The sequence below is a fragment of the Coturnix japonica genome, chromosome 1 (assembly GCF_001577835.2).
Source record: "Coturnix japonica isolate 7356 chromosome 1, Coturnix japonica 2.1, whole genome shotgun sequence".
In the NCBI taxonomy this organism is placed as follows: domain Eukaryota; kingdom Metazoa; phylum Chordata; class Aves; order Galliformes; family Phasianidae; genus Coturnix; species Coturnix japonica.
In genome coordinates, this window is record NC_029516.1 from 7,738,758 (window position 1) to 7,761,338 (window position 22,581).

The following is a 22,581-nucleotide window of genomic DNA, read 5'->3' on the forward strand; positions in this document are numbered from 1 at the left end:
AATACATCACTGCAGTCAGCACTGAAAGAGAGGCAGAATGATTCTATTCATTTTTTTGCTTGATTCAGTTCCTGGGAATATTTTATTCAGTTATTTCTAGTTTAAATCTTCAGAATGGCAAACAACTTTTTCAGACATTTTTCTTGCACTTACATGATTGTGGGTTTATTTTGTGTGTGTGTGTGTGTTTTGTTACTTGTTTGTTTATTCATTCAGTTGTTTTGTTGTTGGTGTTGTTGTTTTTTAATAGAGAAATTGTTTCAAATAGTCAAAAAGAAAATAGGTAATAATACAAAAAATTGTGTTAATGACCCTCAGATTTTCAAAGACAAATACTATGATGGATAAAGATTGACACAATTTCCAGGCTTTCAAAAGGCTTTTTTCATGAATTGATTCAGAGAGTGGCTAAGTTATGTCTCTACAAAACAAATTAAGCTTTGGCTAGAAGGTAGGAAACTAAGATAATAAATTAATTTTCAGCTTTCACTATTCCTTTCATTCTGTTTTCCAAAATAAGACTTTCATAGTGCATCCAACAACGACTTAATCTATATTTTTCTTTTCATACTTGAAATACATTGAAGAAGAAAGACATTCCCATGAAAACAATGTTTTATTTTAGAAGATGATACACAAAACTGGCAACTGATAATATAAAGGATCCAAATTTTCTAAGATACTTATTGCTTAGTAGAAGTCTTCATTGAACTTCATTATTGAAACTAATTTTAACAGTTTTCCCATCTTCTTTTTATTAATGTCAGGAAAAATGTCATCCCTATGTAGACAAAGAGCAAGCCAATGTTTCTACAAACTCCTTGTGATTGAATTAAAGCTAAGTACTAATAAGCACATGTTAATTTTTTACTTTCCAATGCAAGTAAATGTTCAGTTTAATTAAACATAACCAAAATATTAAAACAATATTAAATGATAATAACAGATTTACATTTTGGCCACATCAAGAGAAAACTCCTGGTATGGTTGCATTTCACCCAATTTTTGTCTTTTTGTTTATGCCTATGTGAGCTTCTTTCAAATTATTGTAAAAAAAAACTTATAGTTACTTTAACTAGCATTCATCCATGTCTCCAAGACATGCCAGAAGTCAGTAGGGACTGCATGAAGTGGTAAAGGGGTTTTAGATGTCTTCATCAAAATTTCTGTGTCTTGTAGAACGCAACACCTGTGATCCTTGTGCATGGACAGAGCTAGGTCAATTTTCTTGGCTAACAAGGTTGAAAGAAGAGATTGCTGAAGTCTAGCATTTAAGTTTCTGGTTGTTTACCTTCTTCTTCACTCTCCAAAAATCCAGAGGATCAGAGCATGTTCTTTGTAACTTCTTTGAACCTGTGCACACCTGCTTGACGCATGGTAAAAAGTGTCTATCCATTTGAAACAAATAAAAGGAAAATTCCAGAACACTGCATCTGGCCAAGAAGCAATTACTTTATTGTTGCAGCCTGTGCTGGATCTTTATTTTCTAAACATCCTGCTGGGAGACGAGCAATAAACCCCTTCTTGCAGTTGTTTCACCCTCCATGTCACTAAGGGTTCTCTGCTCCATCTCTCTCCAAATAACAAACGTGAACTCTTTGTCTTTTATTTTTCAGTTAGGACATCTCCACAGGGCACATATTAACACACATTAATGAACGGATTATGGGCCTGTAGAGCTTCCAGTGATTAATTTAAAGACTGTTAAAGACTAGGCATTGATTGCACTGGAAACTGTAGTTCTCTGTTTAATCCCTAGCAGGTGGGCACTGGTGCAAGCTTCACCATCTTGCATTGCCAGTGAACCTCAAACATGACCTCTCCAGAGGGAGAAGGGTAATTCATTTGCCATGTTTACTTTATCTTCATCTCCTTTTTAGAGAGAGGCTCCTAACTGTGTTGAATTGTTCTAAGCAAGAAGTAGCAGATGTGTGGTGTGGCTTGTACTCTTCAAGGATTCTGTAGCAGTTGCTGTATGCTTGACCTTCAGACAGTTTAAAGTCAAGTCCCCATGGCTAAGAAATGAACATATGAGTCGTGCTAAATTAACTGTAGTGTTCTTGGTCAAATTTCATTGCTTGTTCATTTATTAAATATCTGTTGGGCAAAAGAATTATGCAGTTAATAAAGTGCTTTTACAAAGTTGTACCTAACTTTAAAAAAAAAAAAAGAAAAAGAAAAAAAAAAAAGTGGATTAAACTGGGACAAGTTTGAAATAAACATGATTATTTTCTTAAATTTGTATCAACATATCATAGTTTTTTCTCTCAGTCATAACACAGACCTGGGTCTCCCTCAGATATCATGCTAGTAATCAAATTTAAAATAATGATAATAAGAAGGAGGAAGAGACTTTATTTAATGAAGAAATAATTAATCTGCCTGTAGATTGTTGAGGCTCAAATGTGCAGCCTAATCTCTCATTTCATGCCAGATACCTTTGGTAATTGCTAGCAGTCACCGAAAAACAGTTTTGCCTTGAGAGCTGTAAAGGTGGTTCCCCATCTGGCCCATGCAGCTGAAATAGAGGATGGGAAGGGAATGCAGTCCATTACTCTTTTCATAATCTGAAAAAAAGTGCTGGCAAATGGTGTTCTTAGTGCCCCAGTGCCCCATTCATAGATTTTTCACAGTGTGGAATGAGGAATGAATGCTTTATTGTTATCCTGTTATTTGATTCATACTTAATTCAACCAGATTAAAGGAAGGTGTGACTAGAAAAATTTCCTCATTGAAGTCAAAATAGATAACACCATTACAAAAGGACAAGTGAGAGATGTGAGGGAGTATATTTTAAAAAGTATGCTTAAATTGCTTTAATCTAATACTGAGTTCAAATCATATTTCTCTGCCTTTCTCATATCAAGCTGATTTGCTTTCCTTTGATGACTGATTGGCTACCAGTGTACCAGTGCCTCACTTCACAACATTTGGAGGTAATTTCCCCACTGAAAAGGCTTCATCAGAGAGGATCTCTTGCAGAATATTAGGTCTTATGACTCTCGGCTTCTCACTTTCCTTATTCATTCTGCAATAGTGTTTCATAAACAAACAAAATCGTGTTGTTTTCCTTCCTTAGAGCTGAAGGTCTCTTTCTGTTAGATCAAGTGCTGTTGTACTTTACTGCTTTATGAATAGCATCATGATTCAGCACATGGTAAAACTTTCTTTTCTTCTTCCTACTTTGGCAAGTTATTATTTTATTTTCATATGGAATGCGCCTTATGATTGAATTCAAGTCTGTATCACTGCTTACTTTATATACAATTGATACAAAATCATAGACAGAATAGTGTTCATTAGCTGGCTGTTGACTGAGGTGAGATGTGGTGGCAACTTTATCTTCTTCCTGTCACACTATCAGTTATAAAACTAACAGCTGTTTTAGGTGATGCTATATATCACTTTTCTTTTAACAAAAGAATTGAACCAAATAAAAATTTAAATATGTCATAAGTAAGGAACTGTTTGTTTAGTTTGATCTATACATGAAAGACATAAAACTGTAGCAAGGAGGAGTAATGAAATATTTAAGTCATCCCCAGATTTGTCTTCCTTCTCTTTTTTTTTTTTCCTCCAATCTTTAATTAAAAGAGCTACTTGTTTTAAATTATACTTTCTTCATTTTTTTTTCTATTTTTTTCTCTTTTTTTCTGTTTTTTTTTCTTCTCTCCATTTTTTCTTTCTTTCATTTTTTATTTTTTTATTATTCTTTTCCTTGATATTTTCTTCGCTGAAATTGTTGCTTGGCTGCGCTCCAATTCTACAAATAACCTCAACACAGAGGTTAAAAATGGATGTTGGTATAGTATCATAGGATAACTTGGGTTGGAAGGGACTTCAAAGATCATCAAGTTCCAACCCCTCTGGAATAGGCAGGGTTGTCACCCACTAGATCATACAGTAGATCAGGCTGCCCAGGGCCCCATGTAACCTGCTTTGAACATCTCCAGGGATGGAGCATGAACACATTCTCAGAGCAAGATTGTGCCAGTGCCTCACCATCCTCTCAGTGGAGTCCATGCCATCAAAATACAACTCTTGCTATAACTGTATATTTGCTTCCTGGGTGAGACAGTGCACTGACAATAAAAGAAAGCTTCTGTCCATCACAAGTTTTTATTTCACTGGTTTTATATTACCTAGGCCTCTATTATTACTCTGTTTAATAAGGTCTGATCTAAGCTTTAACTTTCGTTGTCTTTACGGATGTTTAGTCAGGCCTGAACTGCAGATTATAGCACAGCTAAATCAGAGTTCATCTAAACCCTGACCTGGAAGTTCTAAGCTAGCAAAGGAATAAGTCTGCCTTCACTCTCATTTCCTTTCCTTCCTATGAGGCCAGTCTTGCTGATTTCACCCCTTCAGATTTCATAAGAGCAACTCATACTCATGCTGTATGTCCAGGGTTGAAGTGTTTGTTGTATTTTCCACTCTGGAGGACTAGTCTGCAGCTAGATTGTATCATTCTTAGCACCTGTCCACATTTATTAGACTATATAAAAGATTCCTATGTTTGGAGACAGTCAAAATGTTCAATTTCAGTTTGTCTGATGAAGTGTGAGGTACATGTCACAGAGACTACCTCAGCAAGGTGACTCGGACACCTGCAGGCTGTTATTTCCTTTGGGCAGAGGTGCGTGGTGTCACGGCAACTCCGAGGCTCCATCTCGTGGGAGGAACAAAGCACATCGCCGTGTGCTCAGGCAGGTGCAGCATCCTGCAAGCCTGCCACAACCTATCTACTGTAAACGCAGAGATGCAAAAAGGAGAAGGCAGTGATACAAAACCAAACATGTTTTCTGACAATGAGATTTCTTTTATATAAAAGTTTTCTGTAAGTCCACTTTCACATTCTTAAATAAATGAAATTCCAGAGATCTGTAGCTCTCAGATGTGGGAACAAAACCAGATCCGCTACCTCTACTAACCCCAGTAGTAGCTGAGAGCCTTGTAGCATCAGATATGCTGACCCTGCTCAATCCTTTGTGCTAAATCCTCATTTACCCTCGGAAATCTTCAAAACTGCATTTACTTAAAGCAACTAAGTGATTTTCATGTCATTAGTAGTGTCTATGGACTACCTTTATTACATTGTTTCACTCCTATTTTTTTCCAAGTCTCCAAGTCCCTTTGATCACCTAATAGATGCAGGTTCATTCCGGTACAGGGTTCAGGGTGATTAATTGGTAATGGCAGGTCATCAGGCACTCTTTTGACATTCTTTTATCATTGAAAACATCAGCAGAATAAAATTCCTGTTTTACCAGTTCTGATCTATACAGTCCTTGTGCCCGTTCTCCTCCACGGAGTTCAGCTGAACAGAAATATCTCAATAGGTTGTTTAGTTACTTTCATAATTTTGTTGTCTGAAAATTATGAAATATATTTTTTCTTTGATTATTTCTGTAAGAGAGAGAGAAAAGTTATATAAAATTAAAAGGAACTCTTAATGTGATCTTCAAGAAAATAATTATTAATTTTAAGAACTCTTTTATTTGGTGTTCTAAGAAAGGAACAAAGACTTTTTACACAGAAGCACAAAGAGAATTCTGCTTTTTTGTTATTGTTCCTTTTTAATGCACTACTTATATCTTTCTAAAGGTATGCATATTCATTTTGTCAATTTAATATTTTTTCAAAGAAAGCTACAAAAATTTCAGGCCTGTCTTCATTATAATCTGATGAAACCATGGAAGTTTAAGAGAAATTTTAACCTGCTTTTACCAATCACAAAGGAGGCAATTCTGTTGCCAGCAAGAAAACCATGTAAGCAACTCTGTTCCCTTGAGGTATGATGGCGTAAGGCCCACTGAATGTATTATTGAGAGGGTAAATCAGCTGAACATCCTCTATTGCCTCAGTCTAGGAGGAATTCCATGAAAGCCAAACATGAATATTTTACTGAGGAAGGGAAAGCCAGTTTGATTTGCTATAATATATTCATGAGTTAAATTTCCAAAGCTTTTTAAGACACATGTAGGTTTTTTGGGTCACACGCTGCTTTCATTACACCAATATGCAGACTAGCTGCATCATCTCCAGTGAGATCGCAGCATATTTTCATACCTATAAGTGCAATAAATGTTAACTTTAAAAATTCTGGGATGAGATTCCATCTTCTTGATTGCTCACTCACACTGAAATAACACTGTCCTTTCAGGTCTTCAGTGCTTGAAGGAAATGTAACACATAGGGTCTAAACCTTACCCCTTATAACCCAAAGGGGAATAAAGGCCTCATAGAGTTGCCATTTGGCTGTAGTCTGTAATTATCTTTGTCTTGTCTGCCACCCAAAAGAAAGCAAGGTGCATTTTCACTAATTAGGTGTAACAAGGTTTCACTGTGTCTGGAGTTTCCCACCAGTCAAAAAGCTGCCTAACTTGTAAAGGGGCATAGGGTGAAATCCATGACAGCCACACATAGACAGAGGGGTTTGGAATTACTAATTGCAATGCAATTTGCACTACAAATTTAAGTAAAATTTGAAACTAAGGCTGAAGAACGCTTGTTGAAAAATATCCCTATGTCCACCAAGTGAGCATTTTAGATCAGAAGAATGGAAATAGCTCAATTTTGTTACCTATTTTGCACTTCTTGCTTTAGCAGTGAGGTTGCAAGGAGGAATTGTCAAATTCTTAGATGTTAGTGAGTGATTTATTAGGTGTCCAAAAGCAAACCTGTGAGCCACAAGATATAAAGAAAACAGGCCTCAAATGGTCAGTCCAGATTTCCTGTTAAGGTAAAGACTGTTATATTCATTAGGGAATCTAACAAAGAAAAACATTACAAGTTTCAAAAACACATCTGATCCTAAAGTTGGAAAGTAGGAGTTTAAGAAATTTCAAGATGGGTGATTTGTTTAACATTTGTGTTACCTGCATGACATTGTATAATCATAGTGTCACACTCGTGAATGATAACTCTGAAGATCAAACTGACCACTTTGCCTCATGCTGACTTTCCCATCCATTGCTAATTATGATGTTTGCCTTTGTAGGACTTTTATGTGCTTGGCATTCAAATGTGTTTTCCTCTTGTGGACTCAACTGGTGTGATCCTACTTCAACAAGAAGGCATGAAGCAGGACTGTTTTTGTTTCCATGTTTTTCTTTCTGTGCTTTCACCTGCCTGCCAGAGGCTGACAGAATTTTGTCAGAAACGCCATAAGAATTCCCAATAGGTGAATGGACAAACATTCAGGCACAGTAATATTCCTTACCTACTTATTAGATAATGTCTGCAGAGCACTTCAAAATCCTTTGACAAAAAACAGCATGAATAGGGAAAGCTTCTTGAAGTACCTTTAAAATATATTTTTGTATGTATGTGCATTAGGTGGGCATATGTGCTCATTGGAGCCTATGCAAATATATATTCCTGTATACATTTTGAAACACTAAATGTGTATGGAAAAGGGGAGCTGCTACATGTCAACACCTTTGGGGGATGTAATGACATCCCTTCAGAACTACAAACAGGACTTTTTTTTTTTTTTTTTTTTTTTTTTTTTCTGTACAGTCAGGATTTCTCTCTTCATTTTATTCCAAGAAAGCCAATACAGAGCTTTAGCAAGAAAGACAGAGGTCTTCATTGTTTAATCCCTGAAAACTTTGGAAAAAATAATCTAATAATAAATTGAAGCCATCACTTGAAGAAGGGACTAGTCACAGCCCTAGATGATCTTAAATGTTTAAAAAATTAATTAATAAATACATACATAAATAAAATAAAATCCTTCCTCTTCATTACTTCTATTACTTTCATGCTCCACCTCTGCGTTGCCCAGCGACTAACTAGTTGTGTATCTGCTCAGTAGATGTGTATTCATATATCTGACCCATGGCCATCTGAATATACTGTTGGCTACTCTCCTGTTTTTTGTTCATTTGTTTGTTTGCCAGTTTTAAAGTAGACCTCCAGTGTTTAGAGGTTCCCTAAGTGTTTTCTACATTTCACTATCTAATCTCTGCTAGTCTCATTTGTAGGATCTTTAGGATCACCCTATTTGTTACTGAGACCTCAGATTAAAAAACGTGATGTGGAAATGAGATGGCACTGTGTTTAGAACTAATACCCAATCAAGACACAATTTGCTTCACTCTTGAAGAGTTATCTTAAAGAGATATAAAAAATAACTTGCAATTTCTTTGTATTCAGTAAAGATTGTACCTTATGGTATTTTCCATCCTCCTCTTAGAGTCAGTTGTATTCAGTAACAGATGTTGCTATGTTTCTTTTGTATCTACTTTGGAAAGTAGTCTTGCCTCCTTTGGGATGACAAGCACTTTATAAATGTAAGCTTGTTGTTATTTCTTTATGACTATCTTTGACAGTTCACTGCTATTACCCATGGAACTTTGCCCGAGTAATAAAGCTGTTAAAAGCACACTATCAGTCACCCTTGAGAAAGTAATACAGTATTTACTGGGATAGCATCAATGTTTATCATTCTTGAATCATTGAGATACATCATTAGTGCAGTATTGTGATGGAGAAACAGAATTGCTGCTGAAAAGATGGAGCTGATTCTGCAGAGGTCTGTGTACAAAAATTGAGTAACATTGTGGACATATAGAACTTTATAATGTGACAGCGACCAGTATACTGAGGTTTGTTATATGCATATCATTTACATATGAGCTTAACTCTGTGAAAACGTGACACTATTCCTTCAATAAACAATGCTGCAGTGAAGTGGGAAAAAGAGCCCATCTGGAGATACCCTATACATTAATTTTAAAGTTAAAGTTTGCAGCCTTTTCTCCAAAATCCATGTACTTTGGTGCTCAGTCAGCTACTTGAAGAGCTGAAGAACAGAGTATCAACTGGTAATCACAGTCCTTTACTTTCAGGAATCAAATCTCAAAAAGAAGTTGTGAAAGATTTTTGCCTGGTTTGCTGATCAAATAATACTTCTGTCTGTCTACCCAGGCTGAAGCATAGCATCACAGAGATGGAAAGAAGTATGTAGTAGGAACATATATTCATAGAAACACAGAATTGTAGAATCATTAAGGTTGGAAAGGACCTCCAAGGTCATCCAGTCTAACTGTCCACCTACCAACAATACTTCCCCACTAAATCATGTCTCTCAGTACAACACCTAAAAGTTTCTTGAACACCTCCATGGATAATGGCTCCACCACCTCCCTGGCCAGCATGTTCCAGTGCCTGACCAACTTGTCTGAATTGTCTGACTGCATTTTTCTGTATGTTCAAAGCACACAGAATTTTTTAAATTCTTTTAACTATTTTGCTTATGCATTTCCCATTTAACCTTTCCAATGTTATCATGACAAATTCACCATAGATGAGACATCAGTATTCTAAAAGCTTTATAAACTTACAGATGCAAAGACACCCATTAAAAGGGTGATCTCTGGTCTAAATTGCTTTCAGGCAGAAAGCATAAGGCAGGAGGAAAAAGTAAGAATGACATGTTTTAATAAGAATGGAAGTTGTTAGAGTCTCAAGACAGAATTTGAAAAGGGAAAAAAATTACATAGTTTATCTTTGTAAGTAATGTAGGAATCAGCATGGGAGGAAGTAAGAAAATGCTTGTCTGAAAATGTAAAACATAGACAGGAGAATAAACTTCCATGAGCCTGTTGAAGCTTGTTGCCAAATTCTTGGTACTGTATGAGATCATCTTTTGTCTTCCTTTCTAGGATTTCTCCATACGTCATGCATACAAACTATTGTGCTTTTCCTTCTAATTAGAAAATAATGAAGAAATGTTTTTATTTGTGTTGATATACTTTTGTTTTTTTCTTTGAATTCTACAAAAATAAAGTACTTCTAATAGAAAGACTTTGCTCTGTAATAACTATAGGGTACTTCAGTTGTTTTCAGTTGTTCTTGGGCATTTGGAGGGTGAAGGCCTCAGGGACGCAGCAGAATTTGGAAATAGAAAATGGCCCTATAAATTGGAGAAGCTTTAAATAAATTAAAAAAAGAGGGGGGGGGGGGCAGGGGGGAAATTAACATTTTTTTCTTGATAACTGTAATTAATAAGTTCCAGCTTTGTTCTCTATAGGCATTAAAATTTTAGTGAATTAAAATTCAGTTTATCTTGGTCTGCTCACTTTAATTACTTTAATTAGAGGTACAGTACAGTAAGGCAGTATAAAAGATCAAAGTAACAAGAAAAAATCCTATCTTTACATTAATTTCCACCTCCACTGGAAAATGGTTGCCACTATATACTGTATTCCATCAAACACAGCAAACCAACAAAAAGACAGAGGCTGCCCGGAAATAGCCTGTGAATTCTTATTCAGTCATGACTAGATGTCAGAACAGACAGCTAAATAAACTGCAATGGCAGTGAAAATCTAAGCAGAAAAGTGTTAATATCATTCTCAGAAGTGACTGGAAAGCACTGCCATTTATTTATTTATTTTATATTTAAAATTCATTTATAAGCCAGTGTGGGAGTCTTTTGAAATGGGCTTGGTACAATGAAGATATGCAATGCATCATGTCTTCCCAGCCCTACAGAAATTAAACAAAAGAATTCTTCAAATCTCATTGGCATTCAGACATAGGCCACTAGAAAATGGTATCATTTATATAGTAAGATTCAGCTAAAATATCTGTTAACAAATACTGGACATAATGAAATTCATAGCACGGTAATTTTCCATCCCTTGGACAAATAACTATCCTATAGGGAGGAAAAGAAACAATAACAACCTTTCCCCATATTGATTCTGTTATAATAGAAACAATGCACTTGGATGTCATGGAAGCATAACATTTTTCAGGGTTTATTTGGCTACATATATATTTTAATTTATCTAAAAAAGAGGAAAGAAGGAAAGAAAGAAGGAAGAAAGAAAGAAAGAAAGAAAGAAAGAAAGAAAGAAAGAAAGAAAGAAAGAAAGAAAGAAAGAAAGAAAGAACGAAAGAAAGAAAGAAAGAAAAAGAAAATACACCTTCTTACTGTTCTCATATTTATGTTTTTATTCATACTGAATCAGAGAAATTTTTTTTTGCACTACAACATGTAATAGCTACTGGTAGCTGAAAATGTATGGGTGAAACTAGGTTGGACAGCTGTAAACGATAAAAAGTAACATGGATATTATTGCTGATAAAAGTTTATTGATACTTATCCTAAGAAATATTCCCAGTTTTTTACTGTGATTCAGCTAATTAGTAGGCCTTGAAGAAATTGCACAACAAAATCTTTCTGTGTTCCAAAAGCAAGGAATTAATATATATCTTACTAGGAGGCTATTTTCCTTAAAAAGTCACTGTTTCTTGGAGGTACTTTTACATAGTGCACATTTAATGTCTATAGAGAGCTTAGCTGGGACGAAGATAATGAAAGAATGGGAAATAAGGAAAATGGGGAAAATAAAAAAAAAAGATCAGAGATAATGAACAACAATGTTAATTACAAAAGTAATTTTTAGTACTGTACATAAAGGAAATTTCAAATTACTTGGTGGGAAAGTGCTAGAGAGAAGGGCATGTAGAAATATCTCTTTTATCCATTTAATCATGTCATTCAAATGAGAAGTATCTGCAGAATCTACAAATGAACTTTTCATGTTCCATCTTTTATTTTAAGAGTGATATTTCAGTTATTGATTCACAAGTCTGCAATTACCAGCAGAATCAGAGGATCAGTTTGAGGAGTCATAAACAATTTAGGGTAGTCAAAATGAAAGGCTGAACTGTAAATATATTTTTAAACTATTTAGTATGTAAGAACAAATAAAGTATTTAAATAAGTTGAACTTTCATAATGTAATCATTTTGGTTTTGAATAAACCCAGCTATCAGCCAATATGAATGTCTTAATTCTTCTTGGACATTTGTCCCTCACATTGTATAATTTCTTAACCATACATTCCTTGGAGACCTTCTTTTTCTTCCTAGTGTAGAGAGCATAGCTTCACACCAATACTATGAAGTATTTTTTTCATTTTATTAGTAAAATTCAAGAGATTGACTGGTATTTCTTTGTCATTGTGTTTTTCAAGAACTTTTAAAAGATAAGAATGTATTGAATGTAGATATGAATGTATTTCATTTGTTATCAACAAAATCTTTTCCTTACCTTGAATAACTTCTGGCAGAATCATCTGTTAAAGCTGAATACTATTAGCCTGCTTAACAGCTCTTTTCATTCCTATGATAGGTTGGACGAGAAACTCTGAAACTGAAATCCATTTTTCTCATTAAAGAGGACTTTATCACTCTCTAAAAATCAGTTAATCACATAACACTTGATGTTTGTTACCAGTTACGTCTATATAGCCTAGCAAAAGCAAATTCACTCCTCAAACAGTAATCAAATTTTACATATCATTTTAATTCCCAAGACATTCAGTGAGGTGTCCTGTGAACTTTAGAAGAAATTTCACTAAGATACTTTAAGTAAATTGCAAGTGAGTTCCCACATCTGGCTTGAACTCATCTATCATTCATTGTAATGTGAATAAATGAAGACATTCATCACAAAGCACGCAACAGAAATTGTGTTCTCCTATTGATATAATTAAATACTCATAGAGAGCTAAATGCATAATAGCTTCCAGATCTTTTATTTCATGCCAGAATTCAATGGCTCCATCCTCATATGTTCCTAGTCAGAATCATTGTGAACCCTCTCCAGTTTCTAAACATTTATTGCTGGTGCAGTAATAATAAACATCTTGCATATATAAAATGTAATGTTGCCTAGAATTTTTCATTTTTCAAGAATGTAGATCACACTGTCTAATGGCTCTCATATGTCCAGAATGCCCGTGAACAATTTGTCTTCTGAGAGGAGTGTTAATCTGACACCTCAAGGACAGAGCCGGTCTCAAGAAGACTCCGAGAAAAACTGGAATTTTTCAAGTGTTGCAATAACTACTGAAAGTCCAAGTAAACTCATACTGGCATTAGTCGAAGCTCTGGATTATATTACATCTGCTTTTCAGTCTTTTGTTAAAATGAGAATTATTAAAAATGCCAGATTTTTTTTTCCTTTGGTTTTGAGCATCTGCCAAAAATAATTAAGATAATTCTGTATCTTATGACATATATTGTCCAGCTCTGAACTGGATTTAGGAAAGAGGCATTCAATAACATTTTCAAATATTCTTGGAGGGACAAAAAGTGCGAAGGCCAATTCAAAGCTATGAACATAAGTTTTTCCTCATGTAAAGCTGAAAATAAAGACTTGTTCTGTCAAGATACTTCTTTTCTAAGAGTGAGGGCTAGTAAAGGATGACAATGAGGTTCCCATGATCTTCTATTATCCTCTCATTATGTTAATCTGATTTATTTATTTATTTATTTATTTATTTATTTATTTATTTCTGACCAAGTTGCTGCCCAAATCCTAGAAACCATAGAATCAGATTCATAGAATCACCAAGGTTGGAAAAGACCACCAAGATCTCTAGTCCAGCTATCCTCCTACCATCAATATTTCCCCACAAAACAAGTCCTTTAGTGCTACATCAAAACACTTCTTGAATACCTTCAGGGATGGTTTCTGAAACATCTTCCTGGACAGCTCATTCTAGTGAATGATCACTCTTTTGAAGATTAAAATTTTCCTAATATCCAACCTGAACGTCCTCTGGCACAACTTGAGACCATTCACTCTACTCCTATCACTAATTTCTTGATAGCAGTGAAATGAGAAATTAGCTGCAATACTGACTCAACCACAGATAGACAAATTCTAGAAACACTATCTCAATTAATGTGCACATCATACAGCTTATTCTTTACATCTGGTTTGGAATGAGAACAGTTACTGCCCCAAAAACTTTATCCACACTATGAAAACAGCCTGAAACGATAAGCTGAGATGTAGGCTCTTTCATAACATTAAATGGCTCTCACCTTGCTTCTGCTTAGTGCTAGCAACAATAAGTGCATGATAGACATTGACCATTTAATGTACGTATCCCTAGGGAACATTTCTATATGACTTTCTAATTGATTGAAAGAAAGGGGAAATACAAATCGTGCTCTAGTTGAGCCAAAATTTCAAAATTCAATACAGAAAATCTATCTTCCAGACCTGACACATTTCTACTCTTTAGACTTCAGTACAACAGTACCACTGCTGGCATAGCAAGAAATAGGTGGATGGAATGTAACTGTGCAAATTTCATTTTTATGGGGAGGTTAATTCATTTTATGAGAACATAATATTTTCGATGTTGGTCTCTGGTCATGGAGAAGATCATGCATGCAAAGGAAGTTTTCTTCACCTTCTCCAGACCACGCATTACTTTCTCAACAGAATTCCAGTGCTGAATTTCTAAAACTGAATAATCAGTGGAACATATAGAGATTTAGAAGCTTAAGTCTCTGTTGAAAGTGAGAATTGTATTATGAAAGTCAGGTCAGTTGTTGTTCAAAGTGTTAACTGAAATCAATCCTCACTAATCATTCCATGAAAAAGCTTGAAATTAATTTAGACCTGAGATACTGGCTCCAGGACTTCAGTGGCAAAACTGCTTCCTGATGATTTGCAAATGTGTATTTTTAGATTGTTTCAGAACACTTTTCATGTTTCTGTCTTGGATATGTTATTTTATTTCATCATCCTTTTCATGCCAAGAAGCCTATTGTTTGGCTAAGAAAAAAGTGTTTATTTGAAACTAGGATTTTTTCTGTTATGAAAGAATGATTTGTTCAAAAAATCTTGCTTATGTACATTTTTGAGGGGTTTTTAGTTCATATAGCTCTATCTAAAGTAAATAGACTTTAATCACACTTGTAGAGTGTAATAATTTCTTTAAAAAAAACAAAAAACAAAACAAACAAACAAACAAACAAACAAAAAACAAAAAAACAAGTATTGCAACCAAATAAATTGTCAAAACATTTTGTAGTGATGTTTTGAATCATATGTTCATTCTGATTTTAATTTATCTAGTTATAAGAGGTCTTTATTTGGCCCTCTTTTTACAAACTGCTTTTTGTGTGTGTGTGTGTGTGTCCTTCTCTGCTTTGTAATTCTGTGAATTTAGTGTGTTCTATTAGTAAACACCTAAAAGAAACATGACAAAGATTTAAACACCATGAAGATGCTGCATAAGTTCTCAAACAGTAGCTGCAACACTTAGAAAAAAATCAAGTATCTCTTATAAAATACACACTGGTACCATTTATGTTATAATATCATTCCTGGAATATCATTAATGCATCATTATCCAATATAACTAACAAGCAATATCTTGGGTACTTTTGAAACTCACAAGATAAATGCACACAGAAAAATCAGGAGCTCAAAGAATAAGTATGCAGCGTCTCAGGCACGGACTCAGATGTGAACGATCCAAATCATTTATTACAAGTTCTCACATCCCTTATATACCTCACAAGTTGTTATTTTCTAACTTTCCCATCCGCCCTTACAACTTTCCCAAACACCTTACATGTCAACAAAGCATTCTACAAAACACTTTGCAACTGTCCATGCAGGCACATATCCAATCAGAGCTGTGAGACTCTTCTTCTCCTTGCAGAGGTGTCCTTGGTTCTCATGCTGTTTATCTTGCTCCACAGCTGCTGCTCTGAAAAGCTTTTCTTGTATCCCCACATAAGTATATATTCTTTTGACTTTGGGAGAGGCTGAATGATTCTCATCAGTTTAAAGAACTATGTTTGAGGTTAATTTTTCAAGTACTTTGGGCACTTGCATTTGTCAGACAGAATCAGAAATCTTTCCCATTAAGTACACTTGGTCACATGGACTGGTGGCAACTACCTGGGATGACTATAGTGTAAATTATTTGCAAACTCCTTTTGTTTTATTCTCTCCATTTAATCATTCAAGATGTTGCAGTTGTGTGAAATTATCAGTAAGTTTCATATCACACACCAGCTACAGTATCTACGCCAGATAAAATGTCTTCAGGATGTTTTAAGTTTTAAACATCATTCATTTCTGCATATTTCTAGAGAGTTGTGACTAATCCTTGAAGAGTAAAATTGGCAGTTAGTGATGTGTAATGCTGAAGAGACATGTTATTCCTTATGCTCTTGATTTAATACATTATTTGATGATATTGCAAGTGATTTACACAGATGTCCCTTCATATTCTTGTTACTGAAGAAGGAAAAGAATGATTTGCCTAGTTTTCCCAAATTCGTTTAAATAAATAAATATTGGTGATCTTTATAGTAATTCCTTTTCTGATACACTACTTTATAAAACAGAAATATAAAGCAACAGAATTATTAATTCAGTTACCTTATCATTCATTCTAGTAGCGACATGTCAGCACCTAACTTGAAGACCTGAAAGCATTGACTGATTTTTTCATATGCTTTTTTGTTTGTGCATGTGCATGTGTGGGTGTTTTGTTTGTTTGTTTTCCAACAGGGTATTAATTTCAGAATCAGAAAGCTTACAAGAAGAATAAACATATAATGTTTAGACAACACCAAAAGGACACTGAGGTTCTGGAGAAGGTCCATAGAAGGGCAACAAAGCTTGTGAGAATATGCCCTCTGAGGAGCAACTAGAGGAACTGGGGTTGCTTGGTCCAGTATCTGAAAGATTCTTACAGTGAGAGCAGGGCCATTCTCTTCTCACTGGTGTCAGGATGAGGGGAAATGGCCTTAAGTTGTGCCAGTAGAGGCTTACATTAGATATCAGGAAAAACTTCTTTACTGAAAGGGTTGTTAAGCACTGGAATAGGCTCTTCAGGGAGGTGGTTGAGTCACCATCCCTGGATGTGTTTAAAAACTGTTTGGATGTGGTTCTCAGGGACATGATTTAGCAGAGGGTTGTTGGAGTAAGGAGAGTATGATTGGGTTGCAGTTGGACCTGATGGTCTTTAAAGTCTTTTCCAACCTGAGCAATTCTATGATTCTATGAGAAAATGGATCACAAAATGTGCTACACTGTCGGTGCTTTAACAATTACATCACTTTGGTCCCTTTGAAGCTGCAATTTTAATTTTGACAAAGGGAATACTAAGAAATGCAGCTTCTCACCACCCAAAAAGCTTGATGCTTTGGTGTTTTGTTTTGTTTTGTTTTTGATAGAATATTGAATATTTTGTTGCTGTTGTTTTGCCTGTAATAGAAAAAAAAAAAAAAGTCTTTGCTTCTTTTCAATGTTTCAGAATGATGTTCATAAGTAATACATCAGTAAATAATGTATTTAAAAGTTTTCTTCTAATCATATTGGTTGATAGTCACATCTACAATTATGACATTCTAGAGATTACAGTAATTCATCACTAGACTTGTGATAATTAATATAGCATGGTTTTAGTGGTGCTTTTTTTTTAATTCTAGAATTTTAAGTGCTTTCTCTATGTGCCTTTCAATATCAGCAGATGTATTCAGTTACCTTTTAATGTTTACAGTGAAGAAGTCTATAGTGAGATTAGTAGCTAGTGGTTACTAATTAGAATTTATTAAGTTTCAAAATATTTATAGTCATTGAACAGAAATGAACTCTTCAATGAAGAAATCCATATATCTTAAGTCACATATTTATTCTCCATCAAAATCATTCAAGCCCTATGCATTTATTTCTGTGTGTTGGCTTGTAAAATCTGCACAGAAATCTTACATGTACGTGACTGCATGCTACATGCACCATGTACACAGTAGTTTAGTCATCAGAACAGTGCGTGGCTTTTGATAAATAATGTGTAAGTACATGTATTTTTTTTTTCCCTATAATTAAATAGCATTGGTTTTCAATTATTATTTTTTCCTAATTTGAGTATTTAAAATTCTTAAACAAATGAATAGAATCTAATTTTATGAATACCAAAAAATACTTCAATGATTACTTCATTTCCCAAAATCTTTCTACAATAAAATTCAAGGATTAACAGAAATGTTCTTACCTTGTTATTCTACTGCAAGTAAATGATTTTTTTCTTAAAAGAAGTATATTGATTTCCTGTTTCTGTATGTTTGCTTAATCTATTGTAACACTGCAAATATTTTTCAAAAGTTACAGTGCAGCAAGTAGTGATAATAAAAAATTTGGGAAAATTAGTAATATTGTATTTCAATTTAGTGTGAATAATATACCTGAGAAAGATCAAATTTTTACTATTAGAAACACACACAACAATAAATTCATGAATTAATTATACTGCAAATAACTATTCTATATTATTGTATTACTGGTTTAGAGATACTTTGATATGAGCTCTACTGGTGTATTCTAAAACTAAATATTTATAAAACTTCCAGAGAAATATACACCGTTATCTACACAACTGAGAAATAGATTGCACTTGCAATGCACATGTATGTTTTCATTTAAAAAACTGTTTGAAATCTTCTAATTTCTGAAATGCTCATTCAAGCATTTGCTCTTCATTGAAGAACTTGCAAACCCCAGGAGTTCCTAGCCCTCTTCACTCTTAAGGCTACTGTATTTCATTTAGCCTCATTATTTTCAATTACAAAGCATAAAATGGATTTCCAGCATGACACATGGGGAGTAATGGACACTGCTCCTATAACTTGTGAATGTACAAAGGGCACATAAGTGTTATTTGCCTGGATGTTACACTACAAAGACTGATGTTGGTGGGATCTTTTATGTCAGAATAGCTGGTAAGCTTCAGAATTATCTTTGCATTTCCCATCTGTTTCTGTTTAAATTTTCACATGTATTAGTACAATTCCAAAGTGTGCCTTGTTATTTTGACCCACTGCACTGTAATTTACAGGAATATGGAACAGAAAGAAGCTTCAATCAGTAACTGGAATCAAAGCAGCCATGAAAATCTGAATCCAGATGCTCTAGTTCTATAAAATAAACTTTTCCACATACAATTACTGTCCACTTTAACATCTTTGTCTCTTTAGATCCATGTTTTATTATCCTTCAAATAAGACAACCTGCACAACATCAGATTTTACACTGAAAATTCATATATACAGAAGGTCTGTACAAGCCATCTACGTACTCCTTTGATGACTTTTGTGGTATATTGGACCCAAATTTCTTCAGTTATGAGTCTGTAGTAAAAATAAGTTAAGCTTCTTAATAATTCACACCATGTGGACTGAAAGAAAGTTCCTTAAAATAACAAAGCACTCATGTCTCAGTTTCATAATATGAAAAGGAACATAAGCAGTAGCAAAATAAGCAAATATGTTTCTAATTGTGACCTTCAGCAAGAAGTAAAAAGTGGCTGAGGTAAACCACTAATGAAACCAGTATATTTTGGAACAATGAGTAACTTTTATATTATTTTCCATATGTGTTCATTCAATTATGGGTTCATAAAGGTTTTCTTCATAATTGTCATTTGAATTCATTCAAGATCAAATAGTCTCAACTTGTTCTAGATTTATATCAACAATACAGGTAAAATTGGTTAATTCTTATATTTGGCATGAAATAAGCCTGTCTTTTTTTCTCTCTTTCTGTCCTTTCCTACTTTATGTCTAAAAAGTGATCCAAAATGTCTCACTTAGGAAGTCTGCAAATATTTTTATTTTAATTTCCAAAAGAAAATGTGTCGAGGAACTGTCCTTAACGTACTCTGAGAATTTCATTCAGGCATACCTATGAGGGTTTTCAAAACGTAGCTGGATCATATATTCTGAATTTGCTGAACTCACTTGGAGAAATTTTTTGGGGGGGGAAAACAAAAAACAAAACAAACAATTAAAAAAAAACAAAAAAACAAAAAAACAAGATTTAAATACTCCAAAACATTTAATCTACTAAGCATTTTACTACACTAATACTTTACAAACATATTGTGTGCCTCCGGTGGTGCAGTGGTTAAGGACACCACTTTGCAACACTGGAGGCCCTGGGTTCGAATCCTCCTGTGGCGCAAGTGGTAGAAGTGCCGCTCTGCTACACAGAGGCTCAAGGACTCGATGATCTCTAAGGTCCCTTCCAACCCGCACAAGACTATGATACTATGATATAGATGTATAAATACAAACTCTTATACTCTCCAAAAAGAGAGTATAAGATAAATATAAATATATTCAATATATTCAAATATATTCAATTTTCTAACCTTCTTGCTTAGTTATACATAGTAGAACTCAAAACTTTTGCCATCTGTTCTTCATCAGTACCATTATTTTTATTACTGTTAAGCAAAAAACTTTACCTGAAAGAGAATCATAGAATCTCAGAATCATACAATCGCCTAGGTTGAAAAGGAACAGAATGATCATCTTGTTCTAACTCTCCTGCTATTTGAAAGGTTGCCAGCCACCAGACCATGCTGCCGAGAGCTACATCCAGCCTGGCCTTGAATGCCTCCAGGGATGGGGTATCCACAGACTCCTTGGGCAACCTGTTCCAGTGCATCACCACCCTCTGCGTGAAAAACTTCCTCCTAATATCTAACCTAAACTTCCCCTGTCTCAGTTTAAGACCATTCCCCCTTGTCCTATCACTGTCCACCCTCATAAATTTCTGTTCCCTTCAGCTGCTTATATGCTCCCTTCAAGTACTGGAAGGCCACAATGAAGTCTCTCTGGAGCCTTCTCTTCTCCAAGCTAAACAAGCCCAGTTCCCTCAAGCTTTGCTCATAGGAGAGGTGCTCAAGCCCTCTGATCATCTTAGTGGCCCTTCTCTGGAACCGCTCTGATTGCCCCACATACTTCGTGTACTGGAGACGCAGTACTCCAGATGGGGTCTTACAAGAGGGCCTCCCTCTCCCTGCTGGCCACCCCTTTTTAATGCAGCCCAGAACACTGTTGGCCTTATGGGTTGTGAGCACATACTGCTGGCTCATATCCAGCTTCTCAATCTCAGGGACCCCCAAGTCCTTCTCCACAGGGCTGCTCCCAAGGAGACCTTCCCTCATTTTGTACAAATACCTGGGATTGCTCTGACCCAACTGCAGCACCCTGCAATTGGCCTTCTTGAACCTAATTAGGTTTTCATTGGCCCATTTCTCCAGCCTGTTCAGATCCCTCTGGATGGCTTCCCTTCCTTCCAGTGTATCAACTGCACTGTTCAGTTTGGTGTCATCTGAAAACTTGCTGAGGGTACACTTGATCCCATTGTCTATGTCATTGACAAAGATGTTGAAGAGCACTAGTGTCATGGTTTAATAATTTTGTAATTTTGGTATCAGTATTCCACATCATAACATCATATAAAGCATGAATAATTTTACTGAATATGCAACTTACAGAAGAAGACTACATATCCCAGAGGACATCATGGTCAGAGATAAGTCACGGAACCTGAACACTATATTATCTCGCTCCCAGGCTGGACTGACATCTTTCGAGTTCTGGCATTCAGGAGAGCCTGTGGGAGCCTTCAGACGTTTGCCTAGACTCACAGTAGGCCTCTCGGTTTCAGGACTCATTCTCTCTCCTATTTTGCTTGATTTGTTAGCTTAATTTCAATTATATTATATTATACTGTGTTATCCTGTATTTCGATATAGTATTTAGTAAATAAGTGTGCCTCCTTAGATCGTTGCCGCTGTTTTTTATTCCTAATTAACTTTTCCTTTCGGCCTAGTGCCCCTGCGGGGCCCACGGCCCCCTGTCACGGGCACAGGTAGATTTTTGTTTAAACTGTGACGACCAGTCCCAAGACTGACCCCTGAGGGACATCACTTGTGACTGGCCTCCACCCTGACACAGAACCATTTTCCACAGAAACCATCACACCCCTTTGCTGCATCCATCCAGCCAGTTCCTAATCCATTGAACAGTCCATCCTTCAAATCCACACCTCTCCAATTTAGAGAGAATAATGTGGTGAACTTGACACTAACTCATTCTTGCAAAACACTTTTGTGCTAGCACTCTGACATTTTCTAAGATTTTCAGAAAGTTTCTAGTTAGAAGGTTTCTAGTTAGAAGTTTCTCTGTTGCAGACTATAGACACTACTCCCAACAGTTTCAACAGGAGTATGAAGAAATAAAAGTGCTGGAATTTTGTAATTTACTTTTGTTTCACATGTAGCCCTCCTGCCAGGTGTCAGTCGTAGTAACCAGGACCGAGTTCAATAGCAAATCTAGGGAACTCCCTCTGAAATAAATAAAAATGGTGGCTTTCTCCTTCACCTAAAACATCAACATTTAGGAATTTAATAATCTAAACATTTACAGGTGTTCCTTCTCCCCCTGCAAGCAAGCAGTAGTTCTGAGAATATGAAACCACAAGTATCTTTTATTTGGGAAAATACAATAAGTATCTTGTTTCAGAAAGTACTAAAAACCCAAAGAATATGTTAGCAATGTGGCCAGCTTTGCAGTACCATTTTTTAAGTCACGTGGCTTTTTACTGTGTAGCACTTATAGTACAGGCAAGAATATAATGACATCACCCAGGCCCATGGGATGACTTTTCTCTGCTTGCTTTTCTTTCTGTAAGGTCTGCGCTACTCTGTCATGCTTATCTGAGATATTGGATATTGCATATGATCTATTGGTATTTCATCTTGGATGCCACTGGAAGTCTGCAACTTTAACTCCTATAATATTGATACAGGCCATTCCACCAAAGACACCTACACATCACTGCCTGGAAAAATGTTTAAGTCAGCTGTACGTACTTATTTATGTAAAAATATTGAGAACCACTTAAGCTATAATATATTAACGTGTAGGCCTGTTTAATGGAGTATA